Consider the following 14,036-nt stretch of genomic DNA (forward strand, 5'->3'; position numbering starts at 1 on the left):
AAAGCCATTAATTGATACAAAAGCTAAGAATAAGAAATAAATAAGGGTTATGAATTGAAATACAATGAATTAACAATTTAGGAACATGTTCAGAGCATACAGCTAATTAGAATACTAAAAGAAATAATATAAAATTAAATGAATAAAGGAGTGGGTCCTACACCAGGACGGCTCGAAGATGCTGATGTTGAAATGCCTTGACGCCGGGATTGTATGCCTCGATTCTAAGACCTGAATGGGGGCGCAAAACAAAGGTGAGTGGATCCAGTTTATATATACAATAATAATAAAACAGTTATCAAGATACTAATCCCCACAGTTTATATAAAGAAAACTACTAGCATACTGAGTGATAGGTTTCCTGAAAACCCTAGCATGCCAAAAACATCTCAAAAGACATATCGCGGAAAAACATTGCGGAAATCAAAATATCAATCGTCTCACAGATTGTCTCGTAAGCGCGGTGTGCTGCTAGTAAGATCACTGAATAAATATAACTCCCGGCCCTATGCCAGCACCGTGGTCTCTACGCCCGTAGCCAGACATTACCAACTCCCGGCCCAATGCCTGCTCCGTGTCCCTCAGCACGTAGCTAGGGATTATTTCTCCAGGCCTGACTGCCAACACCAAATCCTCGGCCCAGGCGGCATAGTGTCCTCTAGGTACGCACAAATAGTTACGCCTCTCAAAAATAACCACTTCATAGTATAAAGTCATCCATCGTCTATACTATAAAGAGGGGTTTCTAAAACATGTTCTAGCATCCTATCGTCATCCATCATATAGTCTACCAGTTCATGGTTTTTATAGAAAATACGATATATTAAAATATAGCTCAATATAGGCCAACAATTAATTCCTTACAAAATAACGAGACGATAATTAACATTTCAATAAACATGCTTAACATAAAATCAATCCATAAACTCGTAAGGCATGCTTTTCATTTATGCAATTAAACTATGAAATCATGTAATTTTAGAAAAGATCCACTCACAGATACTCCGTAGCAGCAGAGTTGTGCGGAGAAGGATTAAGGAAATCCCCACTAGCAAGTTCACCTAAGCACAAAAATGTACAATTTATCAAACTATGCCCAAACGATAGAATCCCAGGAAATGGACGCTAAAAATGGATTCAGAACATCAAAATTGGCCTAGGAGAGATTTTGGGTTTTTAGGTCCTAAGGTTTTTGGTCAAAAAGGGTTAGGATGGAAAGGAGTGGTTTGGGCCTTAAACCCAAACCCACACAAACATACACACACACGGCACAACACACACACACGTGCACACACTCACACATGCACACATACACACACACTTCACACGAACACACATACACACGCTACACAAACACACACATGCACAGCATGCATACGCATGCACGGCATGCACACGCGCACACACACAGAGTGCACATACACACGCACACACTCACGCACTGCACAGCCCAAAGGCCTCACACACGGGGCTGGGCTTTAAGCCCTTTCTAAATAAAAACGGCCCAGGTCCTTTGGGTCATTAAAGTAACTAACAAAAATTAATTAAAAGACAAAGAATGGGCTGGGTTTTGGTCTACGGGCCCAAAGCCCGTGGGTGTCCTGAACGGCCTGAAAGGCCTGCATGCTAATCGGAGAAGAACGCCAGAAAATTGTGATCGGGATTCGTCCCGATTCTGATTTGGACCTAAAACTAAGTAAAAATTGGAAGTTAAATCATTAAAATGATGCTGAAAAAGAAGGGAAGCAAGATTTTACCACAAATATAATCAAATGAGGTCAAGATTGGCCGAGTTTGATCCCAAAGCTCACCAGATTTTCATGCCGAGTTCTGGAAGAACGAAAATAGAGTGCATGCACAGATTAGAACCTTCCATTTGGACTGAGAACAACTCAACAAAACAGAATAGGGCAGCGAGCCTTACCTGCGTTGGAGTTTTAGAGATTTGAAGCTCTCGGCTTCAATGGCAGAACACACAGAGGTGTTATAATGATGCACGCAGGATTACAGTTGAGTTCCTCAAGCCCTAAGGATTCTAGATATGTGGTTATTTTGTTGGATTTGTTTAGATTTCGAAAAGGGAGGGGAGGAGAGCTCTTGGAGCTCAGGGGAAAGTGGAAACTTCCGAGAGTTAGAGGGAGAAAGAGAGAAAGTTTTCCAGAAAATAAGGAAGGAAGAGGATAGGGTTCACGGGTTGGGTCATTGGACCTAACCTTGGGCCTTAAGTTAACACAAAGGGGGCTGGGCTTGGCCCAATAAAATTTTAGATTATTTGGGTAAGGGTTATTACACAGATTCACCATCTTGCAACATAAATATTCGTTTATGGTTATCATTTGAATATTTCGGATTTTTCTTATTTTCTCCCCTATTTTAACAATGTTATTGTGTCTCCATTCACAAGTATGGGCAATAAGTGAGAATAAAGGCTTGTCACAAATTGTGTGCTAAAGATTATGTTTCTTGCATGCTTTTATTGATTTGTAATCATCGTTTGTGTTTATGTGTCATCCTTAATTAAGTGATGAATTATTTTGGTGGATAAAATCTTGGAAGACTTTGGATGTGGTCCTTAACTATGAATATTCTTTGATTGAAATCATGTTGGTTTTCAATTTTTGATCGAAGTCCCTGAAATTAATATGATAATTTATTTCTATGTACGTTACTATATTTTTTAAATTAAATATTAAAAATTATAGTTGTTTATATAAATGAGATTTTAAATAAAAAACCATAATTTGTGGGATTAAAAATATTAAAATATAAATATACTATTGTGTGTGTGTGTGTATAAACATGGGTACATTCATCAAAATTAACCAAAAAATTATTGTATCAAAATATGGGTACATTCTTCAAAATCACAAAAAAAAAAAAAAAAAAAAAAAAAAAAAAAAAAAGATAGTAGGCTCAATAACATTAGTAAATTTCTTCAATTAAACTTGACATGGATTCATTTTTAAATCAAAGAAAAAAGAATGTACCCACATAAGTTTAAAAATGGATTAGAAAAAAATTGAATAGATTTTATATTAAAAAAATGGTACATTTTACATATAACAAATTGGTATATTTAAGAATGAGTACATTTTAAGCTTAAAAATTTGAAAAAATTACATGAATGGGTACATATAATTAGTATGGGTACATTTGGCAAAATAAAAAATGGGTACAAATAAATTTTTAAAAAAAATATGGGCACAAAAAGAAATTAATATATGGGTACAAATTAAAACTGAAAAGAAAATTGGTACAAATTAAAAATGGGTACAAACTGAAACTAAAAATATATGATAAAAAAATTTAGTCATAAATATAAATATAGTAATGGTAACATTTTTAACATTAAATGAATATATTTAGAAATAAAAAATATATTATTATTGAAATACTTAATGATGTTATTAATACCCAAGGACCTTGATCAAAAATTGAAAAATAATAGGATTTTAATCAATGGAGTAGCAAAATAAAGGATGAGAACCTAATTTCTCCTAAAATCTTTTTCTTTTACCCAAGTTTAAACTCTAACCTCTCATCTTCGCATAAATTAAAATAATAATATCGTTTGTAATAAAATTAAGAAATAAAAAATAAATCATATTTAAACGTAATCAAATTAGTTAGACTAATCTGCTTCACTTCTACACCAACAATAGCATCCTCCTCCATGATAATTAAGGGATTGTACTTGGCCTTAGGCTGCCTCATAGGCGGTGTGGAGGTCAATGCTTTTGTGAAGTTGGTCTGACCATCTATCTAGCATGGCGACTTCACAATATTTTTCTCAGTTGAAAAGGAGAAAATATACGTAATAATGAGTGCATTTTTGCTCATCCCATAAAGTGGGAGTGATGTTGACCTGCTTATTAGTTACCGTTAGATTAATTTGTTTTAATTGATTTAAAACATGAGCTCTAAATTTAAACTAATTCAACTACAACCAATAACAATGAGGGCATGATATTTAAATTCGGAGAGTGATGAGTGAAAAAGGAAGGAAGGTGTTGTGTGGCCTGGGATAGGCTTGCAGGACGGCATAATATATATTAGGGTAAATCTCAATCCCTTAAGTTTCGTGGTTTTCACCATTTAGTACATGAATTTTTTTCGTTCCAGAGTCATACCTAAAGTGTTAATTTTGGAACAATCTTATACATCCGTTAGTCTGGTTGTTAAGTCTCCCATTAACTGATGATGTGACACCCATGTGGACAATGATTGGACACCACATGTCATTAAAGGGTCCACATGGAAATTAAAAATTCAAAAATATTAAATTAATTAATTAAATAAAAGTAAAAAAAAAAAAAAAAAAAACTCAGAACCTCTTCGTCTTCACCACCCAACACCCCTCCACCCCTTCCATGGCTCCACCCCTCCATCCCTCACCCACTGACACCCATCCCCTTCCCGGATACCCACACGGGCCCTTCTTCTCGCCCGATTGCTGAAAGCTCGAGCAGCCTTCCCCCCTTTCTCCATTTAGAATATAACTCTACAACCTTCAAGAGTTATGGAACTTCATTCATGGGTTTTATCTCGTTTGCCAAGAAGGAATTTAGCCCTTCTTCCTCCAATGCTATTAGAGATTAAGAACACATGTATTTTCTCCTCTACTGGCTCAACAAACATGTCTTCCCCAATAAATCTAAGGGAGTGAAAGTGGAATGGATTCCTCAAGTAGAAGCTCTTCATAATTTTGACAATGTAGCCACGGGCCCTTTTCTTCTTGCTCATCTCTACCATCTATTGTACGAAATTACATAGTGTGAGCCATTCGAAACCAACCTCAAAAGTCCAATTTGGCTGATCCAGCTTTAGCTTCAATGGTATTTTCCTAAGCTTCGGGCTCCTAACCTAGAATCCCAGAAAGAGTAGCCCTTGCCCGAATTTTAGTTAAGGCTTCTCCAACCAATCACTTAACCTTCACTTGTCTTTACTTCTTCAAGGTCTGTAGGACTCGGGTAGATCTGGAATGGGGTGCTTCAGTCCTAAGGAGATACCTTTGGTTTTCTGACCAAGCCTTCCAAGATACTTTTGGAGAAGATGCTAGTCCCTTTTGTAGAGAAAGATTTATCAACTACATTCAGTCGAGGGATCTGGCTTGGGGAGTGAGGAGCGACCGCTATGAGCACAGGCTGGAGGTTTACCACCCTAACTTCTGTGCTAGACAGTTGGGCTTCAGACAGGCCATTCCAATCCCGTTCTTTGACTTTGTTCAATGTGGCACCTCCTACCATCTTCACTCTCCACCCGAAGTTACTTTCCAAGCTGCCTAACGCAGTCTTAAGGTTATGAGCAAGGTCGCCCGAAAACCGATGGCTCTGAACTTCGAATGCACTTCAAGCTTCTTATCTTGGTGGGAAGAAAAATGTACTAAGAAATATGAAGGAGATATGCACGAAACTTATGACCGCCTCTTCAAGCAACTATCTATCAAGTCATATCCAAAACCAACTGAGCTTAAAGACTGGAAAGAGCTGATTTTTAGAAAAATCAACTTTTTTTTATTGGTATTTCTTACTTCTTTAACTTGAAATTTTCATGAATCTGACATCTCTAATCCTTTCCTTAGTTTCTTTGTATTTGCAGCCCAAGGCAACCCTGCAAAGGTAGTCTTTAGGCATGACGAAGATGTTGTAGACGTCATCATTCTCCAAGAAGTTACAGCTTGAGCAAAAAGGCATGGTGCTGGGGAGGGCAGAGATGTCTCTGAGTTATTTGGAGATTCTGAGGGCGAGGCAGAACCTGTAGTTAAGTCCCGGGCTACACGTCGGACTCAGGCAACTATGGTAGAAACTTCAGAATCTGAGCTCGAAGCTTGACCGGTCTCAACAAAGAAAATGACGAGGGCACAAACCTCCAAAGCCTCTAAGTCTTGTACCTCAGTAGTTAAGGTAGGAAGAAACGAAAAGCCTCCAGTAAGTAACCCTTGCCTCATTCCATCTCTCTTATTCGCAATCTCGTAATGAGAGTTGGCTACTCCATTTCCTTTGACTGTAGGGCCCTAAGCGACCAAAAAGCCTACTATCACTTCAAGGGGAACCCACTGCGAGCTGAGATGGACCAACAAGCCAAAAATTTGCAAGACTCCACCCTGGAAGAACTGGAGGTATAACTCAACTTGTAGTTGGGATTGTCTTCAAATGCCACACAGTGATTGGAGAACTTGAAAGTGTGATATATGGAAGAAACATTGCCGTCTTCTCCACTGAATGTTGGGAATACGGGCATCTTGAAGTTAACTGGAAAAGGGTTCTGCTCGTCAACGTACTCAGGATAGGGCTTTTGATAGGTGATCCTAAACAGCGGGCGAGCTTGTGGCTTAGCATTTTGTACCATCATCTTCATTAGCTCGGCTAACTCCTCTCTGAGCTGCTGGTTAGTTGCATTATTATGTGGAGTACATGGGGCTTTACACTTCGGGCTGCGATCGTTACCCGAGAAGGTCTTCTTCTTCGGGTCGGGCTGCCTCCATCTGGCATTTCTTCCCTTACTAGTTAATAGTGGTGGCCTATAAGGAAGAGGCTTGTCTGCCTTGGTAGGCTTGCATTTCCTACCGGATTCCTCGATCAATTGGGGCATCCTGTACTTCATTCTTTCTTGCCTGCCCTGCCCCCTAGTATTAAGTAAAAATAATAGGGGGTCGGGCAACTCCACTTCTAAGATTTCCTCCGACATTGGCTGACTAGCTTCGGATTCTTCCTTATTTTTATCTTTACCATTCTTTTCCTTGAGCAGAGGAAAGAATGGAATAACTGGTCCGTTCTCCAGGCTGGCCTCCCTCATCACTTCCCTGTCATAACCATTTTTTGGAGTAGAGAACTCCAGATCTAGTCTTCTCTGCAAACTCCCTGTTAAAGAACAGAGTCTGCTGACTTTTCCCCTGGTTTCTAGGAAAATCTTCTTCATACTTCTTAACACTTGCACCATAGTGGCTTGCAAGTCTTCATTGGTTACCACTCCCCTCGATCTCTCATATGAGGTCAAGCTTCTTAGAACAGTTGGTCCTTGTGAGGGTGGAACATTCTCTAGGCGATATGTCAAGTTTGATTTTGGTGGACGCTGGGGTAGCCTGTACTCTGTGTTCCACCTGAAGGTTTTCTCCTTTCTTCTTCTTCTTCTTGGCATACAAGACTGTTGTGAAGTCTCACCAGGAGTGCCAAAACTATGTTTGGGCTAAGATTTCTCCGGAGAGGGGTCCTCGATCCTCACCACAGCTCCCCAATGGATTGGTACTTTGGATGTGTAGTCGGGCTCTTACTTGCTGATATGCTACAAGAAGAGGACAAAGTAGTTCTGAAAGGTGCCTTTGTAGGGCCTTAGGTGTAGGCCTCGAGGTTCGCAACCAAAACTAACTGAGTGCTAGGCGTGCCACTGCTATCTCAATATAGTAGATATAGAACAATTGTGTTTAGTCGATTACTTGTGCCCCAAGTTACTCAGACTTCTTGTTATCAAAGGATTGTCGTGGATGGGTTAAGTCCACATTAAGTTCTTTTTCTTGCCTCACGAACAAGGACTTTCAGTTCATAGTCTTGTATGTTCGAATGGGGGGAGTCGAGATCCCCTTAAGTCATTTGTTTGGTTCTTGGTTGGTTTTAGATGAAAGCGCATCCATTAAATGGCCAGATCCAGACACAAATGACACTCTTAAAGTAGGAAAAAAGATGGATATGACTTAAATACATGTTGGAGAATACATTAAGCAGCAGATTTATTAACTTATAAAACAAACAAAGAGCTTTGAGCAAGATTTCACCTTGTCGAGCAAAGTCTAACTTCTTGCAATCACTTCTCTTTACAGGGTTTATAGGCTAAAAAGGGGTGGATGGTAAATAAGTTTACACAAGGGAACCGATACTACGCCACTAGGGATGATAGTAGAGCTTCTAAACTAGACAAAATATGACTTTTGTGGGGAATGATCCTGAAAATGACTGAGATCTGGGCTGATTACAGCTTTTTAGATGTAAATCTAGCTTGAGAGCACAGTTTGCATGTTTGTTTGTTTGTTTGTTTGATTGGTTGAGTGTCCTTATCTCTAGGGCCTCTTCCTCCTTTTATAGGCAGATTAGCCCGACTGTTGCAGCTTTGCTCTTGCCCGAAAGCAACTGAAGGGTAATGACTCATCACTTTTTTACTTGTATTGCTACTGAAAAGTACTTTTTGGCTGATGGTGAGTTAGTTCCCATCACATGGCATTTAAATCATAGGCACGTGGGCTATGCATTAATGGGAATGTGCCAATTTGTCTCTGGGCTTGATGTTGAGCTTCAGGCAAGTCTTCCTTTAATTGGCGTTTCTAGGCTTTCACACACTTGCAACCCAATGTTCGAATATTAACCCAAACAGATTCAACTTGCTCTTCTTGTCCTTGGCAACCACCATGCTCACCTCTGCTGCCGCCAATTTGCTCTTGATTCACGTCTAGTTGAAATAGGCCAAGTCTCTACTTTACCCTATTGCCTTTTTCCCAGTGCTATTTGGCCTGCTTCGGTTTCCTATGTATCAATCTTTCAAAGTCATGTTTCAGAAAATTGATGCATGGTTTTTCAAACCCTTATTTGGCTTTCTTGGATTTTCAATAGGAGATCAATATGGGAATTTAGTCCCTCCTCCTGCTTGAAGTTGATCATAATCATCACCAGTTCTCTGCGTTCTTCTCCGATGATCAACGTGCCTCAAGCCCTCCTGCCCTTCCCTGATCATCTGGTCGAGTCTCTCTTGAACCATGGCATGCGATAGGCTTGATATTGAAGGGTACCTATTGGAACTAGAGCGGGCTACTTCCTCCGAGCTAGACGAAGACACGCTAAGCCGGCAGCTGCTGCAACACAATGCCTTGGAATTCTCTGTTGCTGCTTGGAGGAGGCTTTCGTTTTAGACATGGTTTGAATTGAAGCTTTGAAAGAAGTTTTGTGCCAAATTAATCATTTATGCACCATTGGCAATTGTGGGGGTTTGTTAATCATGATTGTGTCTTGTGTTTTACAACATTTTAATAGATGGGTTGGTGAATGTAAGAAGGCAAATGGGGAACATTCTTTTAGTTAATCGAGCCAGTAATCATGATGCTTAATAGTTTACTTTTGTAGGGTCTAATTACAGTCAGTTGGCACATCCTTTTGAAGGGTTTGGTTAACATGAAAAGTAGTGGTTCCATTTCTATGAGAGCTTGTTTGGAAGGCTCTGTTTGGGATTGCTTATTTAGAAAGTATGCGCTTAATTAGAAGGGCTCTTACTAGAAACAACTTGAAATTCTTAAAAGTATGCGCTTGATTAGAAGGGCTCTTACTAGAAACAACTTGAAATTCTTATTACATATACAAAGTACTTTTTCTAGAAAATCACTTTGAAGTGTTTCTTCTTGAAGAAGAAGAAACACAAACGTGTTCTTCTCTAGAAAGTGCTCTATGATCCATAAGAACTTTTGACATTTTCTATCAACTGTAGTCGTAAGCTCTTGATTGTCAAGAAGATTTGAAAAGCATTTGGAAGAGTTTTCTAAGTAAGCTTCGACGTACTTCTAGTATAATCACTTATGAGATGAGAATAATTCTTTCTAGTTAAACATTTCCAAAAATGCCCGAAAACCTATTTGATTAAAGTGTTTATACGGTATATACAAAAAAGTGGTTTTTCTAGAGTCTCTTTTCAAGTTTTAGATGATAAGATGAAGTCATTGAAGTGAATGGAGCATCTTGCATCAATTCAATTATATCTAATTTCTTGAGTGGAGAAATTCCATTCATCTAAATTAATGACTTGTTTAGTTCTCCATGTTGCCCTATCCAATTATGTCGAAAATCAGTCAAAAATTGTTTAATCATTCAAACGTAATCAAATAAACTAATGGTTCATCATGACTATTTTAGTTACCTACATCGTTGGTTTATTTTGAGACATTTAAGTGATTAAACTGTTTTCGGTTCTAATGATTTTTTTGCAGGACATTAAGAGATTGAATAATTTCAATTATGAAATTTTTACGATAAATATATGTTAAATAGTGGAATGAGCTCACCCTATAAAAATGCAAGTATTATCCAGAGTAAATTCTCTCTCCCCTCCATGTGCATCACAACTTCATTAAAATATCTCTCTCTCATGATCCCATCCACTGAATGAATAAATTTTGGAATTTTGTTTATTAGTGAAATAAAATATTTGTAAAATTTGTTGATACTTAGGTCAACAAATATTTATTTAAAGGGTCACACTTGTACAATATGTTGTAGGTGCTTTTGACGCTACTTAGTATGCAGTGACTACTTGCGTTATCCGCGCTGTTTTAGAGTAGAGTAGTTTAAATATCGTTTTGTTAGAAAAAAGAATTCTTTGACTTAAATTCAGTGATTCTGTTAGAAAATTTGTTTCACGGGTACTTCATTTGCGGGTCTGTTTCCATAGTTGTCACACTTTCATTGGGGAAGGTTGAAGAGATATAGAGATCTTCACATCCTATCTGTTCGTCGTAAATCGTACATTCGAAATCATTTTAAATTTTTTATTTAAAATTAAACGTAAATAATACTTAATAATAATAAAAAAAATCAGGATGTATAATGAACAGATAGAATGTGAAAATCTGTAAGATCTGCTCACAAAGAGGATCCTCATCCGTAATTTTCTACGATGAATGAATAAAACTGAATATGTCTTGAGAAACAATGTTGTAAATAGCAGACTTGGCTAGTCTGCATTCACTAGCAAAGCTACATAGACGCAAGCAGGTGCGGCCGCACCTATGGTCGTCGGAAATCGACCCTAAGAGAAGGAATCCGCGCCTTTGATTTCTCTGAACTGAACATGCACTGGACAGGACGTTGCTGCTGCGCCTTCACAGCCTTTTTTGGGTTGCAGTGGCTTTCAGGGCTGAGGGGGGAGAACAAGTTGTAGAGAGGCAAAGCAGATGGGGGCAGCCGTGGATGATGACTTTGGTGATTGATGTGAAGAGACTTCTCGACCTTCTGATTTTTCTATTTATCTCTGCCCTTTTCCGGAGGGCAGATAGGATTGGGCCCACACTAAGATACAATATGTGAGATGAATTTTAAATTTGGGCCGTTAGATATAATCAGTCACTGCGGAGTTGGTTGAGAGGCCCATCTAGAAAGAGTGACTCAGCATCAACTGGACTCGACCATAATGTTTGGGGCCTTACGTACCCATTCATATCCGTCTTGTATTCAAGTTATCCGTTTATAATTATATTGCATTTATGTCAAGTCCGGAGTTGAACAAGCAAATTGATATAAAAAAATATAAAAAAATTAATCTCAATTTATTACCTAGAAATTTCTTGATTTCTAACTTTTTATATATTATGTTTTTTTCGTTCCATTTTGTTACCTAAAATCATAATTTTAAAACACTTTTATACATTTGTCAAGTTTTTCGTTAAAATCTCTGTTACTTAAGAATGTGACGTCCACGTAAAAAATAACTGAACAACACGTATCAATATAGGTTTATGTGAATACTAAAAAATTAAAAATAAAAAAAAAATCCCAAACTTCCCCCTCCCTCTTCGACTCCCCGACCCACCTCCTCCCTCGCTTCTCCCTCCCCAGGTTAACCCATGCAACCCTAACCCACACATCCGCGTTCATATACAAGATTCGCCATTTTGGACACCCCCAATCGCATCAGAGGTAAAAATTTCAAACCTAGATGAAAAAGCTTAAAGCTGTCACGCTGAACACATCAAGCTTCTCACTTCCCCTAAATAAATTTGGATGTTTAATGCAAGACTGCAATGATAAATCAAAACAAAACACTTTTATCTAACTAATGGAAAACGAGTTTTCGGTATCCTTAGCTCACCCAAATTGCATATCCTGCAAACCAGAAGACCCAAAACTTCAGACATCAAGAACCCGAATTTCATACGCTAAAATAGAATAAAATAAAGGAAACTATTACCTTCCAATTATCAGAGACAGAGGACTGCCACTACCATTATTGTGAGAGAAAGGAGTAGAATCAATCAATCAATCATTCAGTGGAACTTCTTCAGGGCAAATTTTGTAATTTTTATTTTTTAGGAAAACAAAGAGTACAAGGAATTAAAGGAAAAAGAACTTCAAAGGAGGGAGCATGAATGAAGCTGATGGAGAAAAAAAAAAAAATGTTTTTCTTCAAAACCCAGATGGAAAATTCAACGATTTTCAATACCAAAAGAGAAAATCACAAAAGGGAGGGGAAAAAATGAGGGTTTTTTGCAATCTCCAAATGGAGAAAAAAGGTTTCTTCTAATTTTTTCCTAGTGCCAAGAATTTCGAACCTGATCGACGAGTGAGCATTGTAACCCCCGAACCGTACTACATTGAATCGGAGCGGTCGTGACTTGGCGTCATGGATCGGGACCCGAGTCCACCTCCTGAGTTGTAGAACGAGGAGGTTGAAGGCAGAAGCGCAGAATCATCCGACCGTTGATCAACGAAGAAGATGAAGAGGTCGAGGAATAGGTCCACTTGTCGGGCTTGGCGGAGACAAAGTCGAGGTGGAAGTTGAGGAAGAGGGAGCATTGGGGAGGGAGGGGTGAGACTTGGGCCAAGCGAGGAGGTGAAGGAGGGGCTTGGATTTGAAGGGTCTGGATTTGGGCGATGGTGGTGAGGAAGGCAATAGGGTTTGGGTTTATTATTATTATTATTATTATTATTCTTTTATTTTTTATTTTCACGTGGGCCCATATTAACACATGGCGCTAAGTTATTGTCCACGTAGGTGTCACGTCATCCGTTAACAGAAGTTCTGACTGAAAACTTAACGAATGTATGAAAGTGTTCCAAAATTATGACTTTAGGTACTAGACTAGGACGAAAAAAACATGATGTATGAAATATTAAAAACCAATAAACTTTAGGATAATAAAATGATATTAAACCTAAAAATAAATCTGCATAACTCCTACTTTTCTGTTGTCATGTATATAACTCATACTATTTGCTAGGCAAATGAGATATGTTATCGTTTTATTAAACTGTAGGACTAAGACCTTTTTTTTTTCTGAAAATCCTCTCTAGATGTATACATCTGGAATTCAGAGATCAAATGATCCGGGCCTTTAAAATTTGATCTAACTGCTAAAAGCAGAGAAGTTAGTAAAAACTTTTAAAAGGTACAATAGTTTTTTGTTGTAGGATCAAATTTTTAAGTCCCAGATCATTCGATCCCTAAGTTCCGGATGCATAGATCCGAAAAGGATCTCTTCCCCTTTTTTTTCCTCTCTCATTGTACTGTAATGGACTAATACTATTAGAAACGGTGTTTAAATCATCCTTCAAATAATACAGTAGGTCCAAATCCTTCTTTGAAAATTCCGAGTAGTTAACTAGAAGGATTTGGTCATCTAAAAATTTTTCGGACCTTTTATCCTTTTAAATTCCGTCCCTACCATCGACAATTCCTAACTTCATCACTGTCTACACCTAAATTGGAATCTCTTCTCAATAATTTATAATTTTAAATTAAATTCAGACATCTTTTGAATTTAAAAATATATTTTATATTAGAGCAAGTCCAGCAGTGCCCATTGGCTCAACTCCTAAAACTTCTCCGGACATGAAGAAGGTGCATGTCGCTCTAGGTATCCCTTCCGAGTATCATGAGTGGCATTGGCTACTCAATCCTCTTCGTTGGGAAAAAGGGTTGCCCCCAAGAGAGAAGATAAAAAGAATCAAGGTAGAAGCGTTGGCTCGCCCAATCACCATTGTGGAGCCTGTTGCAAAAGAAGGTGGAAAAAATAGATCTTCCTCGCCTACTCAAGAAACGTTGGCTGAGAAAAAACCTAAGACTTTTTCCGCTACTCGCAAAGGTTCGTTGGCTGCTCCTAAATCATCGGCTGCCCCCAAGCTCGTAATTGACTTGACTTCCTCCAAAGGCAAGAAAGAGGAGGCTGCTAAATCTGTACCGGTGGCACCTACCATTCTGAAGGCTACTAGTTCGATTGTTGACAGGATTGCTCAGCGTAGAAGTTCCCCCGTGCCTCAAGTGCCAAAATTTGTGCCAAAATGTCCGTTTAG

The sequence above is a fragment of the Pyrus communis genome, chromosome 2 (assembly GCF_963583255.1).
Source record: "Pyrus communis chromosome 2, drPyrComm1.1, whole genome shotgun sequence".
Lineage (NCBI taxonomy): Eukaryota > Viridiplantae > Streptophyta > Magnoliopsida > Rosales > Rosaceae > Pyrus > Pyrus communis.